Genomic DNA, 20012 nt, shown 5'->3' with positions numbered 1-20012 from the left:
TGGGTGATAAGGTGTGGTTGAGTACCAAACACTTGAAACTTAAGGGAAATACACGTTTGCAACCTAAGTTTGTGGGTCCGTATCCTATCATGGCCGTGGTTAATCCTGTAGCCATGAAATTGAAGCTACCTTCTTCCTGGCATATTCATCCCGTATTCCATGTGTCCCTGTTGAAACCATATGTGCAGGGTACGAGGGCTGTAGCAAGACCTCAGCCTTTAGATATTGAAGGGGAGGTCGAGTATGAGGTGAGAGCAGTACTCGACTCCAGACGGGTGAGGGGTACCTTGCAATATCTGATTGACTGGAAGGGGTATGGACCTGGGGAGCGCTCTTGGGAACCTCTCACTAATTTACATTGCCCTTGGTTGTTGAGACGTTTCCACACCAGGTACCCTTTGAAACCTGGTGGACCGCCGGGATGTCGGTCATTGAGAGGGGGTTCTGTCACAATTTAGGCACATTTAGTGAGACTACAGGTCCCAGAATGCTTGTGTGCAGTCTGTTCTCACTGTCTACTACTTTCCTTTTCCAGCATTCTATATCTGCTTCCTTCGATCAGTCCTTGGTGCTTGTCACCTGTGGTGTGGCCTTTTCCTTGTGCATTACGGAACCTGGACCCTTGTTAAGGAATTTGTGTTTCTACTTTCACGGATGTTAGATCTCCTTGTGATTCGTGCGGTGGAGCTGCGTTTTGGGGTTGTGTCTTGACTTTTGTATTCTTCGACGTTTGTTGACCGTTGAGCAGCGCTGAGAGCCGCGCTGGGAAACGGAGTCAGCTGTACGCTGTCATTGCGGAAATAGGCTTGAACCTTTTTCTCCTTTTTACCGCGTAATCCCATCATATCTGAACTGAGGCTAGCGGAGTGCTAGCAATGGGAGAGTGCCTTTTACTCTTCTATTTTTTGTTTGTCATTGTATTCATGATTTTTGGCGCTTGGCATTCGGCCGAACATTTTGATTTCCTCGAGCTGTTGAGAGGCTCGGATTTGTTTCTCGGAGAACATTGTAATAAAAACTATTACATTTCGTGTGGAACATCCAGAGAACATATTGCAAGAAGATAAGTCGCATTCTCATTTGACTGAAAGTTATTACAGAGAAAGTATCCTTATCCTTCTAGAACTGGGGTTCTTGGGCAGTTCCCTGTTTCTTTTGCTATTTACTTTATTTTTTCTATTTTTCCCTTTTCTGATGGGATGATTGTGGAAGCCATGTTAAGTAAGTGTTATTCGACATCATCATATATATAGAGGTGATATTGTACTCCAGGCAAGAGAGTGATTTTCATGTCCTTGTGTCTCTGTGCAGCACCAGCTTACAGATCCAACGCTTGGCGTTTCACCTGTTGTCGAGCCCTGTAGATGGTTTATGGCTGCCAGTCCTTTATGTTTTAATTATCCACTTTTCCCCTTCCCTGGGTGAGGTCCTCATAGGCGAGTGTTATAATTAGACTCACTTGAGGTGCCGTATCTAGGGAGGAGAGAAACTAGCCACCACATCGCTCCTGCTGTACCTGATGCTTAAGGTTAGTCAATCTGTATAAACTCGTGACACTAGTACTAGACCACACCGGGAAGAGGGAAAAATGTCATTTGGACGGACAAAGTTTCCCAAAAGCTTGGCAATAATACTAAAGAGGTCCTACCAGAATGAGTGTACTCCTGTGTTACCTACCTTCACCACACAGATATTTTTATTTTTAAAAAGGACTCTCATCCAGACAATGCATGGCATGCTTCAGCATTGAATCCTGCTCCCGGAACAGCTATTAGTGCCTGACAGGCTCAGCCTCACTTTCGGAGGAATCACTTTGATGGTAGTCCTAAAGACTTTTCAGGGATCTTTTAAACGGGAAAAGTTTAAATAGGCTGCAGTTGTATCCAAAAACGTATTTATATTAATAAGGTACTGTTGGCTAGATTAAAAAGCAGGGCAGGATGTAACAGGGAATTTTACTTATTGGCTCCCACATCCATGGCCCAACTAGCCTTTCATCTCATCAGGTATTTTTCTTTGGAAGTCGAATTTTTTTATGTCCCATGGCTGCTTCCTATTTATTGAGCAAGTGCAGAAGGAATTCACAAGCAAACAGAGAGAGGGAAGCAAAAGAAGGAGGTGGAGGGATATTAGTCAGAAAGAGAGGGAGAAGAGTAAGAGGAGAGACAGAAAATGTATGGATGGAAAGCGAGAGAATGGGGAAAAAGTGAGGGGTAATAGGAATTAACATTTTTGCCACAGCTGCTTTTGGTTCTCAGTCCAGCCATATCCACATCCCTGTGTCAACAAGTTTCAGCCAGTAAATGTATGCCTAAAAAGTTATCCGGCTTTTGTCAGGGCCATATAGATCCCCTAGATATGTTCTTAATGTGTCTCTATGTAGTGGTTTGTATACCAGGAGTGCCACTCGCTCACTCCAATCATACATGCCCATACATTTTTAATTCACTGTCGTTTCCCAATGTCAAATACTCTGAAGGCATTAATTACATACATGTCAACATTTTAGAAGTAGACAGTGGGGAAATTTAGAAAAGGAATCATGAGATTGTAGTTCTCCCATTGCTATACCAATGTCTAAATCAGGTCTGGTGTCAAGTATGGCACTTGAAAGTGTGCAGTTGCAGGACCGGATATCAGAAAAGCAGATACATCTTTTTTTTTCCCTTTACCTGTCAGGAGCATGGAGGAAGAACTATGGCAGACAGAGAGCGTGTGAACAAAATGCTGTGCACTGGCCTGTAGGAGCAGGTTACTGGCAGTGAATATTGTGGGGCAGATTTACGAGCCCCCTGAGCCACCAGTACGTTACTTTTTGTGACGTACTGGAGGCGCATTTTACTTCTCCATATTTACAAGGAGAGGAAAAGCCACCCTGCGTGACTTTTCCTCTCTTTGTAAATATGACCCCTTCACACGCAGCACTTTGCGTGGAAAGGGCATTCCAAGGGTGTTGCTGGGGGTGTTCCCACGCAACACCCATGGAAGGAGACAAATTTCCAGATTTACCAGTAATCGTAAATCTGGAAATGCAGGTCAAGGCTACGCCTCCCCATGGGAGGCGTGGGGAGGCACAACAAGGATTTTTAGGTCTCGCTCGAGACCTATTGCTGCCGAGTCGGGTCTGAAGGGAGGCAGACTTGGGGACGAGCGCGGATTGCTCCTCGTGAACTCGCACGCCCAGCCTCCCGGAGCCGTGCACATCTCCAGAAGCCGATTGCCAGGGTCAGCCATGCCTCTCCAGTCACACGCGCGCACACACACACTGCATACACGCACGCGCACACACACACACACACACTGCATACACACACGCTCACACGCGCACTCACACACACACACTGCATACACACACGCTCACACACAGGTGCCAACCCCCAAGCCCCACTTACCGCCTCAGCCACCTCTCCTGACTTCTGCTGCCATCCACTCTGTGAGAGTGGGCGCGGGCTTCTCCAAAAGACGGAAGTCCCGCCCCACGACTGCCGTGAGCGTGCACATCCCGAGACCGGAAGTTCGGGAGAGTGCACGCTCACGGCTTGTCTTTTGTAGAGCCCACAGGATTGATTCCCAGCACATTTCAAGTTGTTGACTCAATGCTGCATGTTTCCACTCTTTACTGAGTAAGTACTAGCCCACTTATCCTTGATATTGAGAGCAGCTGATGCCATCAGCAGATATGTAATTGTTTCCCTTTTCCAGAGTGAACGTGCACGATAACATGGTGCACGGCAGCTTGCCCTTCGCTCTGAGGTAGGGAGATAGGGGGAGTCAAGGAGCTGCGAGGGTAGTGGAGTACAGAAGTAAACTGGGGCCAAGTAAACGATGGAGTGTGTCAGTCACTATCCTGGGCACAAGATTACAGCGCGATACTCCGTGTCCACATGACTGACCAGGAACGAGCGGCATGTTTACTGTACGCACATAGCTGTAGTCATCGCCCAGCCCAGGGCTACCACCTGCCCCTTTAGCTATGCTTCATCTGGGTGGTCTGACCTTTAGGAGGTAGCAGATTTACATTAAGGCTTATGCGTCCGTTCCCTCCCCTGCTGTTAATTACCCCCTTTGTTACCACCTCCCTCCCGTTGTTTCACTGCATCGGCGTGTGACACCTAGGCCTCCAGAAACGCTCTAAACAAAGCCCCATATGCCATCTCTGCCCTAACACCTGATCCTTGTATTTAATGGGTACTATATCCTGCGTTCCGTTTGACATGTGTTTGTGCTAGGCTCGCATTCAGTCAAGCCCAAACCACACCCCTCCTTATCAGCTGCCTTTTGAACCGAGGTGTGTGACAGGCATACTGCAGGAAAACAAGCATGCTGGCACCAGGCAGAAAAAGGTGAGAAAGTGTAGGGGCTGATGTTTTCCTTAAATTATATCAATATGGCTAGACGTCAGGTCATTAATAGCAGCAGAAGGACACTGTTTCTCGTTAGTCCCTCTGCTGGTCACTGGTAAGGACAGCTAGCCGGAGCAGAGACTTATTGGCTGGGCCATCACCATGGAAAGGCCAAGAAACTTCAGCCACTTTTGTGAACAAAGGACATAGCTCCCAACTTTGCAAGCAAATGTATGATGTTGCACACCCCTGCTGCAGTGTACTATTGTCTCCAACTCCCGATGTTGCTCCGTTCTGTCACACAGTTTACACTTCACACTACTTTGTAATTTCTCCTTTCTGGCATTCAGCTCACCCGTTCGCCCCCTCCGCCCCTCTTCGCCCAATTCTCCCCTTTCCTGTATCAATGGCTTCCCTCTTTCCAGCGTTCTTTACATTTCACATTTGTCTAGATGAACTGCCTCATGATCCCTTTTTTCCAGTCGCTGCACTCTCCTCTTTATTTTTACTGTCTAAACCGCTAATCAGAGCCACTTTTAAGCATTTGCTCAAATGCTTCTTTGGGCCCAAAAACGTTAGTAGCTGAGCAGTTGGCATTATCTATTGAGAATGTTAAATCTTACTTGAGGCGATTCAGGCCTTTTATGTAAAAAAACAAAGCCAGAGGCAATGAAGGGAGCAAACAAAATACAATTTTACATGACTAGTCATTTTTTATAACATCTGTCTATCTACCCATCTATACTTCTTTTACTTTCATCTACCAGTATTTTTCCACGACCAGCACTATACCAGGCGTAGCCATTGTCACACCGTGGATGCCCAAAGTATGCCAACAATAATAGTTATGTCAGGGTGTCCATTACTCTGTGGAGGGTACCATCGTGCTGCCCACGATATGCCTGCAATTAACACCAGCATTCCAGGGAAAGGATCAATGAGTCACACTCAAACTTCACTCGTATTCCAGATGAACACACAGTGTCAATATTTTCAAAAACACAGAATAATGTGTCTGTATTGTAAGTATAAAATACTTCTTTGAGAAATGCTCTGAAACGAGACCAAGCGAAAAATATTTTTTTTCAAACCTATACAATATGTAAAAAAAAGATCAAACATACATATACGAATAAAGGATTGGTGCAGTAGCCAAGCACACTGGCTCTCTTGCTAAATGAGACTCCTGTACAGGCGGCGGTGAGCGTTTGATGGTAAATCAAATTGTATTTGTCTCCTTTCAGTTGGAGTTACATGCAGATATACATTATTTTGCAGTCCTTTACTACAGAGCGTTTCTTTCCTTCTCTACCCTACAGTGTCTGTCTGATTTTGGATTAATTATCAGTAGTATTGCTCACAAATGAGTTAAGATCGAGCGCTGATAATTATTTCATTAACTTTCATTAGCATGCCTCTTTTACTTTCCTAACTACTGTTTGCAAGTAATTGGTGCAATACGTGTTGACTATGGTATGAAGCAAATTGGTAGCTCTGCTTTTGAATAAATGTTCTGTTAAGGTTAGATTTCTCTGGTGTGTTGGGGCAACTATGATGTGGTGACATTTAAATAATGTAATCCAATTTTTGCCACTTGATAATATTTTGATTTATAGATTTGTCCGGTCCCTAATTCCTTATTAAAAAAGTGCAGGGACAAAACGTGTTTTCTTAGGAGCCGCCACTGACACTATTGAATGCTGGGGTTGACAAAAATCTGGACTGCAAAGTCTTGTTTCCACTTCATGGTTTCTGGTCACACCTTCTGACCTCTATAAAATGTTGTCGTCTTGGGCATATGACGTTCTCATTTGCATGTGTACTCATTTCTTTACATAGACTGTGGAGCGCATATATCCCGTACAGATTACTTAGAATCGTGTACATTCAGCTTAGGGTTTTTGGTGCAATATTTTTGTTAATATAGTGTAGAAACTGCCACCAATGCACACAGTGTATGCAACGCCACTCCGCTCCATGCAATGCAACTCCATCTTACACAGTATCATGCCACTCCACACAACACTACTCTCTACACAATGCTGCACAAAGCCACTCCTCTCTACGCAACACCACTTTGCTTCATGCAATGTTACTCAAGGCAGCTGCACTCCAGTCTACACCATGCTACTCCACACAACTTCATTCAACTCAATGCCACTCCACTCCACACCACACAGTGCCACTCCACTCTACACAATACCACTCTGCTTTATGCAATGCTACTCCAAGCAGCTGCACTCCACTCTACGCCATAGCACTCCATGCAACTGCACTCCACTCAACGCCACTCCACTCCACTCTACGTAATGCCACCCCCACAACTGCACATGACTCCATGCCACACCATGTTGCTCTACGCCATGCCACTCCACTCTCATACTAATTCAGTCTGTCTTTCTCACCTATTTATTTCATCCCCCTATACACACCTTATACCTCAGTGTTTCATTCTTTATCTCTGGCCTCAACGCGCCTATATATATTATTTAATACAGATTTCAGACTCTATCCACACACTTTATAATGTGTCCCATTGCCATAAGTGCAGTCTACTCTCAGACTCTGGCACCTGTTTATTCTCCCCTAGTTTTGTGTGCAAATTCTCTGTACGAGTAATTGCAGCCATCCGTTTGTGTGACCAAAACCTAAACTAAACTTTAATGAGAATGACAATGCTTTAAAAACTTGTTGCTTGACTAGCACAGGGCAGTCATACTTTGACTGTACAGGCTCTGATGGTTGACCTGGGCTCCCTAAGGGCGAATCGCAGTCTTTAAAAAACCACACACAACCACACACACACACACACACACACACACACACACACACACATACCCACAACCACACACATACCCACAACCACACACATACCCACAACCACACACATACACACAACAACACACATACACACAACCACACAAACAACCACACCCACAACCACACCCACAACAACCACACACACAAAAACACACAACCACACACATACAACCACACACACAGCCACACACACACAGCCACACACACACAACCACACACACACAACCACACACACAATCACAACCACACACCCAACCACACCATCAGTGCACACTTTCACCATGAACAGACACCATCAGTCATCAGTGCACGCTTTCACCGGGCACAAACACCACCAGCCGCCAGTGCACGCTTTCACCGGGCGCAAACACCACCAGCCGTCAGTGCACGCTTCCACCAGGCACACACACACCACCAGCCGTCAGTGCATGCTTTCACCAGGTACACACACCACCAGCCGTTAGTGCACGCTTCCACCAGGCGCACACACCACCAGCCATCAGTGCACACATCAATTGTTAACGCATCCACAATTAACTCTTGTAGCAATCGCAGTATGGCACACTTTACTTTTAAACATATTCATCTAAAGCGCAGCATGCCACCATTGATACAAAAATAAATTCGAATTTTTTTGGCCTACAATTTATAGACTTTTGTTGCAATTAGTGTTGCATTATTTAGCAATGCCAATAGCTCAAACGTAATTAATGCGAGACCTATTGCATTGCAAATGCTTGTTTTTTCATTTCACCTCTTTCAATGTGTGCTTTAGTCTGCAGAATGCATTGTAAGAGGAAAATGCCTGTAGTGATTGTTTTTGTGCAGGAAAGTGTCCCTTCCTGCACAAAAAGAATCTCCCCACGACGCCAGCATCCTTGCACGATGGTGCAAGGGTGCCTGCGCAGGTGCATGGCTGCAGTTTGTGCGCCAGCGCAGAGGAGAGCACAGGAATGCAATATATTATTGTAAATATATCGCATTCCTGTGCTTCGGAAGTGCTGCAGCGTGGCGCAGCCAAAGGGCTTGGGTTGCCACACTACGCCACTTCCTTGTAGATCTGCCCCATACGAGTCTCAGATGACCAGTCCCAGTCGGCAGAAGCCGACAGAGGAATCTGGTTTTTGAATGCAGGAATCGGGAGACTAGCCTTGGAATCGGGAGTCTCCTGCCTGAATCGGGATGTTGCATGTGTCATCATACTTAGTTTTGACACTTAATTAAATTAACTCCTAGGGTCTGTTGAAGTCGGTAATATGAATCTTTTTTTTAATTCATGCAACTATTCAATGTGCAGATTTTTGTGTGCAGTTCATTGCACACCCATTATAATAAAAAGAAATTAATGTAGTGTTATAAACACTCAATAAAGCACCCGTGAGAGACATCCTGTGTTTTAAATTAAGTTTTATATTACATTGTATTTGCCAGTGGTTGGAAATGAAGAGCAGTGAAGTTCTGTCACACGCCCATCTTGCAACGATCACCAAATTAGAGTCAGAAGGACCTGTGGTCGGTTACAGAGAGCAACCTATTTCTTTGACAGGGTCGATTCGCCCCATAGGAAAATTATGGGCTGCCATCTTTGTCACACACTAAATAGAACTGGCTCCTTATGCCCCGCTACCAGAGACTGTAGTGGGTACTCATGTGAATGGAATAAGTGGTACTTTCTACTCCATTACACCTTCATTAGGTCCCATAATTCCTGAATGTTGCTGTTAGATGAGTGATCAACTCCTGTTTTTAGTCACACATGCGGTTTGCTGTAGACGCATGTGCCGTGTAAAGGGCATGATCTGTAGTGGCGTTGCCACGGTGGCGTCATACGTGGGGTGTTTCTTGTCAAATATAGACATAACCCATCAGCTTCATTATGAAACCAACGGGCTTATTTTTATCTTCTTCAAAAAAAGGTCTGCATTCACAAAATTAGAAGGCTCTATTTTATTTCAGACAAATGGAAATAATCTATCCTACTTTAGGCATCCACGTCACAACGCTAAAACACTGTGTAGGTTTGGTCTAACAATGGCATATGCCCCCCAGTTACTGTGCAATACTTGTAATATTGATGCAGCAACATCTTTAAATGATCAAGCTCTGTGCAAAACAAAAAGGGTGAATGCAGTAAAAGAAGAAAAGGCAATGTAGGGCAACAGGCAAGGCAGCAACCAATGATGAAAATTTAAAGATCAGATCTAAACAGTTGGCATGTATGTGATGTAGGTGGAAGTTGTTGGTAATTAGTTGGGTGTACACAGCAGAGGCAAGGTCAGGTCATGCAACAAAACTTTGTATATCCCAGCATAAGCAGCATCTTTGTCAGTCCCCAATCTTGCGATAAAGCTGAGATAATTACAAAAGACTGATGTTTAGAGAACAGAGGGTCATGAAGAGGAAAACACAATATTATCTTCAGTTTGTTTTATAAAAGGTAAATATCTATTGGTCATTAGCACATTTAATATGGCGCCCACATCGTCCTAACCTACACATGTTGTCGAAGAGAAAGCGGTGTTCACAAGGAGAAAATAAATAGAGTTTAGGGGCGAGGACAGAGAGAAAGGGTATGAAATAAAAAGAGGAATTGGGAGATATACTTTTAATCAAATATCTACAATTTAGTTTCCTGGATAATATTTCAATGCTCATCAAAATGCCTTGACAAGAGTTACCTGTATGTCAATCTGCTTTAACAGTTCCAGCCACTCTGTAATTCTTTCAATGATCTCTCATTTAACTTGCATTTTACCAATGAAGGCCAATAATGTCTCTCCTCGTAGACAAGAGCAGCCCTTGCATTGTGAACAAACTGTTCGCTGTTAATCATTTTGCTTGAAGAGCTTGCAATTGTCTCTCAAAGGTCCATGTCTTCACAAAATTAAGAAAGTGGGTGATTGAAACTGAAAGTATGTAGTCAAGCAGCTTCCCAGGTTGTTATCTGAAATTTAAACATACAAAAGTTGTGAAGATAAAACGATTATTCAAAGTAATTTAATATTACATGCTCTAATGTAGCTATAACGTGCGCCCTCGATATGCACTACTAATTATCTCACATATTACATCACTCATGACATGCTTACGACATCATTGATAACATCACTGCAACATCTGGAATGGCATCATTGATGACACTGTGCATGTCAAGCACACTTGTTAAAGTTACTTTAGGGCATGAGTGTTAGCTAACTGAGATAACTATACCTGGTGAATTTCAGTGGTTTTATACGTTTAAAAAGGTATGTTTTAACTGACATTTTCACATAACTATAGAGTCCCTTTAACTTTTGGTTTTCTCAGTAAATGTCAGTTTTTTAATGCAAAGTAAGATATTATTACCATAGCTAACTATAACATCACTTATACTTTTTTTCAAATAATTTCTAAGTTTTTCTTAATGTAAAGTATGATGTCAACCCCATGGGAGCGTCAATGGCCAGGCCCCGAACCCAACCCCCACTGGCAACTATCCCTCCGGGGCCCAAGCCCTGCACCCAACCAACCGATGTGCCCTCACTGCTGCGCACAGCCGAAGCGCAACTTCCTGCTGAACAAGGCCTTCAGGCAGACCTCCCATACAACATCCCACTGGTGCGCACAGCTAAGTGTAACAATATAAAGGTTGTCATTTTAAGTACGGCAGACATACTGGCTTTGTCAAAAAGTCACCAATAACTATAACCAAATGTATATTTAATAGATTCAAACATTGCAATGTTTAATAAAAGTGATTGTCATAAAATATTTTGAATAAAGCTCCTATAACAAAAAAAACATCAACATGTCTTTGTGTCTTTTTCTTTTAACACTTTCAAGGCAAAAATTGAAACCATATAAACAATCACTAGAGGTCCTCCTGCTTTAAAACAAATATGGTAAACTCTCAAGGGGTCATGGATTTAATGACAAAGGAGACTTGCTGTTTTTTAAATATTGCTGGGGGGCTGCTCCACTCACGTCTGCCCCCTACCCCACCATGTTAACAAATATGTTTGTGGGTGCCCTTGCCTTTTCTAGGGGTACACCAGCAAGAAAGCATGTATTTAAAAAAAACCTTGAGCGTTATGGTTAGCCACAACAGGGGTAGCCCTACTGACCCAGAACCAGTGGCAGTCAAACCATGTAGAAGCCACAGCGGTTTCAGGAGATAATGTACATATGCATCACAAATTTACAATACAAATAAAAACAGTGCCCACAGGAAAATTCAAAACTATTGAGATTATGTTTTTCACAAAGAATATGTCACAATGCATTATACAGACAAACAATGTGTGCTCAACATATTACACTAAATAAACACGTTGGTTGTAATAGGTTCTATCTTGTGTGGCCTACTTAATTGAACTTGAGACCATTTGCCATTGTTTTTGTTTACACTGAATATTGTCTGTATATGTTAGTTTAATCTCAATCGTTTAGAATTTTCCTACAGCATTACAGGGCACTCCTTGCTTGGAGTACTGAATAATGAATGAATTACTTTTGCCTCTCATTTAATATTCAATTTTCCCATTATCGTTTTTAAAGTTCTTATTATTATTGTGCGTGTCTCGGGACAGCCCGGGACACCCACCACGTTTTCTTTTTGTTAGGGACCGCAGGGGGAAGCCCCAGGATCCCTGCAGCCCAGTCGGCTCACCTACCAGCACCCATCCTGGATGCCGGCGAGAGCAGGAAGTACTTTCGATTTTTTTAATATTGGGGAGGGGGCGTGCTGGTCATCTCCTGGGTGCAGCGGGAACCAGCTTCGCTCCCGCCGGGGGGGAGAAGTTTTTTTTTCTCAGTTCCTGCTGGGGGGAGCAGTCTCTATTTCCCTACACACAAAAGTAGGAGCATGGAAAAGAATGTGTGCTCCCTCCTTGCAAGAGCATTTCTGCAGCTCCTGCCAGGTGGGTGCATACAAGTCTCTGCTTGTGCTCTCGCAGAAACAGTGGCCCGAGGCACAACCAGTGAGCCGGTCCAGGGGGATGGATCCCCAGGGCCTTTCTAAGGCTCGAGGAAGGGGCTGTGTGGTATCCTTCTCTGTGTTATGCATGTGTGACTTACTGATTGTAGAATTGTATTCATAGAATGTCATGATGTAGTTATGTTATGATTCTAATTGAGGCCAGGACTGTGTCAGTTGCTGCCTGCCTGTGTCTCCTGTGGATGAGATCCTTTCTTCCTGAAATATGAATAAAGAAGCCTTTTATTCATCCTACATTTTAGATGTACTTCTTCACATTGGCGACGAGGATGGGATTGAAGAGGTATATTTATTTTGAAGGTCAATCGAAGTACTTTTAAAAGCCAAGGAAATGTGTCGCTTTTAAAATGAAAATGAGCTGACAGTATTTTCAAGCCTCAAAAGAGAATATAAGGGGCAGGGAAAAGAAAAGAAAATATGAAATAATGTAGAATCCTCTTTTCCATGGATTCCAAAGCCCAGTAAGAGTATAAAAGAAATGCAAAGTACCTTAAGTTGAGGTTTGGTGTTGAGATCCTTTTTGAGAATTTCTTTTTAAAAGAAAAAAAATATTACTTCCTCTTCAAAACGAATATTGAAGTTGTAAGAGAAGTCTTCATCCCGTCCTCGTCGCCAATGTGAAGAAGTACATCTCAAATGTAGGATGAATAAAAGTCTTCTTTAATTCTTTTGTGGTTCACACTGACCATAAACCGTTGAAGGAGGTCTTTTATAAAAAAAAGGATTGGATGCCATTTCTTCACGTATTTGTAGATGGTTTATCGCTCTCCAAGAGTTTGACTTTGATGTGAGATATTTACCGGGGGTGAATAATAAGGTTGCGGATTGTCTCTCTAGAGTAGTTGTGGAACAGAATGACCAGAACTCTTTATCATCTGAAGATTCTTGGGAGATAGATGAGTTCAAGGTGTGTGAGATTGTTGAAGGAATTATCCAAGAGAGTGATTGGAGAGATGCTATAGGTACAGACTCTGAGTTACAGGAAGTTTGTGATTTGTTAAGTAAAGGGTGGCCATGTCTTAAGAATCTGAGTGTTAGTGCCAAGAGGTACTGGAATGTCAAGGATGAATTATCCTTAAAGGATGGATTGTTGTGGAGAGGCACTAGGCTTATCCCACCTTCTCCGATTAGAGAAAAAATTCTTCTCTTAGCTCACCAAGGACACCAAGGCATATCCAAAACAAAGGAGAGGATACGGTTACACTTCTGGTGGCCAGGTATCGATCTTCTTGTGGAACGAATGATTCGTGATTGTGTTGAATGTAACTCTTCTGATAAGGTGTGTAAGACAAGGACACAACCAATGGTTATTAGGGAAATGCCGGTACGTTGTTGGCAGGATGTAGCCTTAGACATCCTAGGTCCCATTTCTTCTGGGAACACTCAACGGTATGTGTTAGTCATGATGGATATGTTCTCACGATGGCCAGAGATAAAAATCACCCAAAACATTGAGACCAAGTATGTAGTCATATTTTTACGAGATGTTTTTAGTAGGGAAGGGTTCCCTGAAACTATCCTTACAGATAATGGGGTACAGCTAGTATCAAAAGAGATGGAAGATTTCTTGGCGAGTAAACACACAAGCGTTGTTCACTTTACCATCCGGAATGTAACGGAATGGTGGAGAGGTTCAACCGTGTGCTTAAGGAATCTATTCAGATTTTTAAAGATCAGGGCTCGGATTGGAAGAATAACCTGATGGAAAGAGTAATGGTTTATAGAGTTACACCACATTCCACCACAGGTGAGATCCCTTTTGTGCTTTTTCGAGGTCGCACTCCAAACACTTCAATATTTCAGACTTGGATGAGATATTTAGGGGTGGAAACAGGGAATCATAACAAGGGCCTAAGTTCATTGAAGCAAAAGGTGAAGTCTGAACTGAGGAAGAAGAATTTTGATAGCAGACATGCAGTTGCTCATACCAAAGTGTGTGTTGGGGATCGGGTAAGAATTCGTCTTCCACTTAGATCTTCAGGGCCAAAGTTTTCTTCTCCCTTTTATGTCACAAAACTCTTTCGTAATGCTGTTAAGCTAAATGATGGAAGGATTTGGAATTTGAATCGTATTGCTTCATTTTCAGGTTCTGCTGGAAAGTCTTTTAACAAATAGCAATTTGATTAATAAGGAGGTTCATGTTAAGTCTGATGTTCCTGTCAGGAAAAGTACACGTTTAACCCGTGCTCCTGCAGCTCTAAATGATTATATTTTAAAATAGCAATTTTTATGTTTCAGGGGAAGGTGTGTGGTATCCTTCTCTGTGTTATGCATGTGTGACTTACTGATTGTAGAATGTTATTCATAGAATGTCATGATGTAGTTATGTTATGATTCTAATTGAGGCCAGGACTGTGTCAGTTGCTGCCTGCCTGTGTCTCCTGTGGATGAGATCCTTTCTTCCTGAAATATGAATAAAGAAGCCTTTTATTCATCCTACATTTGAGATGTACTTCTTCACAGGCTGCATGCCTCCTTCCCTTTTAATAAGTGTTGGCCACAGTAGATAGGGCACCCAGGACCTTTCGAGACCAAGGAGGATGGACACAGGGCCCTTTCCCAACTCCATAATAACAGTCCCAAAGCCTCTCTGGAGAGGCTTCTAGAATTATGTGGCATAGAGGATATTATTTATTGGCAAGGTTATCTATATTATGTGGCAAAAGATAAAAATTATGCAGAACAGTCTATGGCAGTATTACTTTCATACATCTGAGCAAGAAACAATATTTTCGGTGAAATTTGCAATTTTCAAAAATAATGTGGCAAATAATGTTGCAAATATAGTAAATCCATAATCAGGCAGTAAAACCTGAAGCCACAGAATCACCTAAATCAACTGACCCTCAAAATTGCCGACTGTTTTATTAACAACTCATTCAAGAAATGTAAACAAAAACTATTCATTCCAACTCCTATCAGTGCTCACTCTTCTTTGTACTTTGAAGAAAACAAAATGTTCAAACTGGCCAAAAAACACAATGTTGCCTACAGTGAAGGGTTGGGGTAGCAGGTGTAGTGGCGCTCTGGCAGGTAGCTGGTAGCGGTAACTTGACTATTGCAATAAGTAAGTGTAAGGTGCCTCCAGGAAAGGGGAAACCCAAAACCCCTGAATGAGTGAGGAGCTAGAAGCCCATCCCTCAGTACTAGTAAACAGAATCCTGGGCACACAAATAAATATCAACAGTTGATACAGTAATTAGTAGATGAATGCTGTCGACACCGGTAGTTCCATTTGAAAGTTTTTTAATACATGCAGATGTTCTCTAGTAAAAACAACAACGCCAGCCGACACGTGTTTCGTCTACAGGTCAAGGCCTGTGACTCTTCAGGGCAAGGTTCCGGTGATAATTCCAACCCGGAGTGCGGGTAAAACAGTAGATGTAAACTACGTTAGCGTAGATAGTTGTCCAAAGGGCGGTTGCGTCCTGGACAATGAAGAGCCTGGTAAATCAGAACTCTCCTGGTGCTCGTCTCGTCGGAAGAGTGAATCCGATTCACTGTTGATATTTATTTGTGTGCCCAGGATTCTGTTTACTTATAAAAAACACAATGTATCATAAAAAATACATACCATGGGTAATATGGTCCAATATTACCATCTCGGAGATCTGCTGACACTTGCAAGCCATGTGGCTATTAGCCTTGCGGTTTAAGATGTTATCAGAACTCTTTGATGGCAAAATTGGAATTGGACTATATTGCACAACTACCCATCATGAATCACGTATGAATCGAAAATATTTCACACATCGATGTGAAATATGAACTTTATTGTTGTAATGCCAGTCCAAAATTCCTCTCCACAACTGTACTGTTCACATTCTAATAATTCCAATTTAACAAACCTGAACATTTTTATTCCGATCAGTGCCCATTGTTAGCTGCAGCTGGCAGAGAAAACATTTAACAAAATCTTCCTTCAACAGTGCAAATGTTTTTTTAGCAAAGCAAAGGGTGTTGATTACTAAAATTATATATTCTTAACTACATAGTTAATTTTGCCATAGACAACCTAATGAAGTAGTCCAGTATTTGGCTTACTGTTTTAGCAGACATTTCTTTGTTAAAAAACACCTTTTCAAATCAACTGCCACAAAATAAACAAGTAATATAAAACATACATGAGGCGAAATTGTAATAAAAAAATTCTAGATTACCCGAAAATAACTTTCAATTCCATTAAGGACACGGAAGCGAGGATTATGTTTCTCTTTCTTTACTGTTTATTTGACAGCAGCGCATAAGAAAATATTAAAGTGAAAATTACATTTTCCATAACAAAAGCATATTACAGTGACATTTACCAATCGTAGATCACCCAGCCCTTTATAACAGGACACTGCTGTAGTGTCATGTGAGTTAGCAATACCAGAACCCATTTGGCTCCTGATGAACTCAGTAGAACTTTGACGTAATTGTTAGAGCGTAGTGAAGTGAATGCAGGTTTAGAATGTTGGGTTCGTGATTACACGCAGACGAATAAAGTTATGTTATACTAAGCTCTGTGTGTGGCATAGTCATTGACAGGTACCCAGGCAGGAGAGGACGCTACAATTGGCGACAAGATACAGGAGAAGTAACCCGATGATCAACAATGCTCTCCCATGGAGTTTGGTATGGTCCAGCAAACTGCTCATGTGTGCCATGTGTGCCTCAGTCGAAATGCAGAACCGACGTTAGGCATATGTGGAGTCAAAGAGCAGCTCCAGCCAGTGTAAAGCATTTGAAGGTAACAAAAGCTTCATTGAGAAGTCTACACATCGTTGGGAAACAATCTGCTGGTAAGGCCATGTAGAGCGGTATCGTGATACTACACAACCTGAAGCTATACACCATACAGAGAGATAACGCTAAAGGCAGATGCAACCAGGTTTTGAAAGAGCAGCAAATAGCGATAGCAAATGGTGAGATAATGCTGTGAACAGAAGCGCTCTAAGGCAGAGATAAACTTGGTATCAAACAGTACAAAAAGCCACCTAAAAGCAAAGTAAATGAGATACAAGAAACATTCATCTGCTTACCAGAACTGATTAATGAGAGTCATTGTACAACAGCACTTGGTGAAGAAGTGCTTGGGGTTGTACTGAAGAGCTGTCCATAACCAAAATAGCACACCATCAAAGCTGCCAGGTGGCGGCTCAGAACAACTCCAGAGGGCTCCGGGACAATAAAGGGCTCCAATGAAGACAAGGAGGGGGGGTGTGAAGGTTCAACAGACTGTCCAGGATGACCTGGAGGCCAACACAGCACAGGGCTTTAGAGATGGTATGGATGAAGCGGACGACAGACAGTGTTGGAGTGAACTTCACCCTTAGTGGCAGCCGATCTCATAAACGGTTACAGTGCTGCTGCCTTTCGGAAACCACCACCACCATTAGATACCACCAAAAATCAAAATATTGGCAACAGATGGACAGCTTGGATAGAGACATTTGATGATTTCATTGATGCAATAGAAGAAGCAGATAGCAAGAAGATTATAAAATACTTTAAGAATATTTTTGGTGAAGGCGTAAAAGAAGTCGTCATAAACAAAATGCTGTGAGCTAACGAAATTGCATACTGTCAAATCTAAGCAGCCTTGAATCTCAAATTCAATCCAATGCCAAATGTAGATTAGGAGAGGTACATTTTCAGTCAAGAATGACCAATAGTTGGAGAAAACAATGACAAATGTGTTGAGAGACTGGATACGCTCAAACACGGTATGTTCAATTCATTTAAAGATGAGGAAGCTATAATTCTCAGAGTTATTGACGGATCCCTGTCTGAGTCATTCAGACAGCAAATGCTGAGAGAAACTCTTAGTCTGGAGCGAGTTCTCATGGCTGCCAGAGTTGTAGAGTGTGCTGATCAACAAGCTGCTGACATGGAGGCTAGTGATGCCAAGAGTGAGTCAGACATGAATGGGAAAAGTAAGCCAAAGCACAAGGCAGAGGGACACAAAGTGATGTCTCCAAGGAAAAAGAAGTTTTGTTTCAGGTGTGGGTTTCCATTTCCACACAAAGGTAAATGGCCCGTCATTTGACAGATTTGTAAAGACTGTTGGAAGAAGAACCATTTTGTAACTGTTTGCATGGTGAAGGAAAAGACAAAATGGCCACCTGTACGTTCGAGATGCGACGTTCGACGCACGCCCACAAGGCCAAGCGACATTACCATCTGAGTCAAATCAACACCAAAAGAAGTCGATCTTCATTTAAAACATCATCAAAAAGTTCTTCAGTATCCATATAAGGTGAAAGTGAAGAAGATGGTTCTGCCATGTCGATATTCTACCTCAGAAAAGTGTGTGCATGTTGGACTGGTCGCATGTGAATAAAAATACAGGTGAAAGAAAGGTTAACATGAAAAGCACCAGTCATTGAAATATTAACCCCTGAAGATTACACTAAGAGTAAATGGTTGCTCAATACCTTTCATTATTGACAGTGGTGCGTTGATAAATATTATGCCTGAGGAGAAATACAGTGAACTATCTCCATTGCCAGGACTTACGCCACTGAAAACCAAATGGTATACATGGGCTGCATTGCACTATTCAAAATTCAAGGTTCATTTGTAACAACAATTAAAAACAGGAAAACAAAAATACAAGCACACATTCATGTACTTCAAGGTACAGCGTCAAGTGCCTGTTTACTCAGTTTCCGCACAGCTGCTGATATGGAAATGATATCCGTGAACTAAAACATGAATGCTAATCAGAAAATAATAAGTCAGTCCCCTTCGCTGTTCCATGGGTTAGAAAAACTCAAGTTATGAAAGTACAATTACACATTAATGAGGACATCCGCCCTATTGCTCAAAGACTCAGATGAAGTGTGTTTCATCTACAGGAAGCTGTTGAAAAAGAACTTGAATCCTTACTCAAGCATGATATGATTGAGCACTCCACTGGTCCATCACCGTGGGTTTCTCCCCTAGTGGTGCTACCCAAAAAGGACAGTGATAAAGCTGTATGCATCAGTGTTGATATACGTCAAGTGAACAAGGCAATTGAAAGAGAATGACATACAGTTCCGCACAGTGTCAACATGATGACACATTTGGAAAATCTTTTTTCGCCTTGATCTGAATGAAGGATATCATCAGTTTGAACTCAAGGAGAATGGCAGGTACCATTACAACCTTTTCTACACATATAGGTATGTTCCGTTATAAAATACTTAGGGATTGATTTAGATCTTGACGGACGGGTTGCTCCATCACAGCGGTGACGGATAGCCCGTCCGCCAAAATACAAATCCTGTTATATTCTATGTGATTTATATTTCAATGACGGGATATCCGTCACCGTTGTGACGGAGTCACCGTTGTGACGGAGTAACCGTCTGCTGAGTTCTAAATCAGGCCCTGAGTTTTGGTGTGTCCTCAGCTGCTGAGCTTTTTCAAGACGTCATTCGACGTATCATACATCCCCTCATGAATGCTTTCAATTCTGCGAATCTCTGGGGTGCCCGAATCCACCAACACGGGGCCCATGGAGTCATATGTGGAGCGGCTGCTCACAGATCCCTTTGAAAAGGATCCCTTCTCAGGGACGTTTGCAGCCAAGCGGGCGCACCGCCCGCTTGCTCTCAGTTCGGCCCTGGAGCCCCCGTGTATAATTATTGCACAACTTTTTTATTATTGTGACCGAGATGTGGCACTTAGCAGAGTCAGGGAGGTTCAGGACCTACAATATCAAGGGATGTCACTATCATTTTATCCTGACTTTACGCCGGTGGTGCAGGAGGCTCGAGGCAAGTTTCAAGAAATTAAGCGTGTGCTGAAGGGTGCAAACATCCACTATGCCATGATGTACCCAGCACGCTTTTGCATTCAGGTCGATGGAAATACCCATATTTTCGACACTCCCACCAACGCTA

At 42.7% G+C, this 20012-nt stretch overlaps 1 protein-coding gene across 1 annotated transcript in view; it reads right to left on the bottom strand.

The window, feature by feature from the left end:
• Positions 1-20012, bottom strand: part of ANKEF1 (ankyrin repeat and EF-hand domain containing 1) — a 248431-nt gene that overhangs the window by 175994 nt on the left and 52425 nt on the right. The window contains exon 2 of the mRNA XM_086927711.1: positions 9842-10107. The gene's annotated coding sequence lies outside the window, so the exon portion shown is untranslated. The remainder of the gene's footprint in view (positions 1-9841; positions 10108-20012) is intronic.

The sequence above is a fragment of the Lissotriton vulgaris genome, chromosome 6 (assembly GCF_964263255.1).
Source record: "Lissotriton vulgaris chromosome 6, aLisVul1.2, whole genome shotgun sequence".
NCBI lineage: Eukaryota > Metazoa > Chordata > Amphibia > Caudata > Salamandridae > Lissotriton > Lissotriton vulgaris.
The sequence above is the reverse complement of the archived record's forward strand: the minus strand, read 5'-3'. Positions and strand labels throughout refer to the sequence as shown.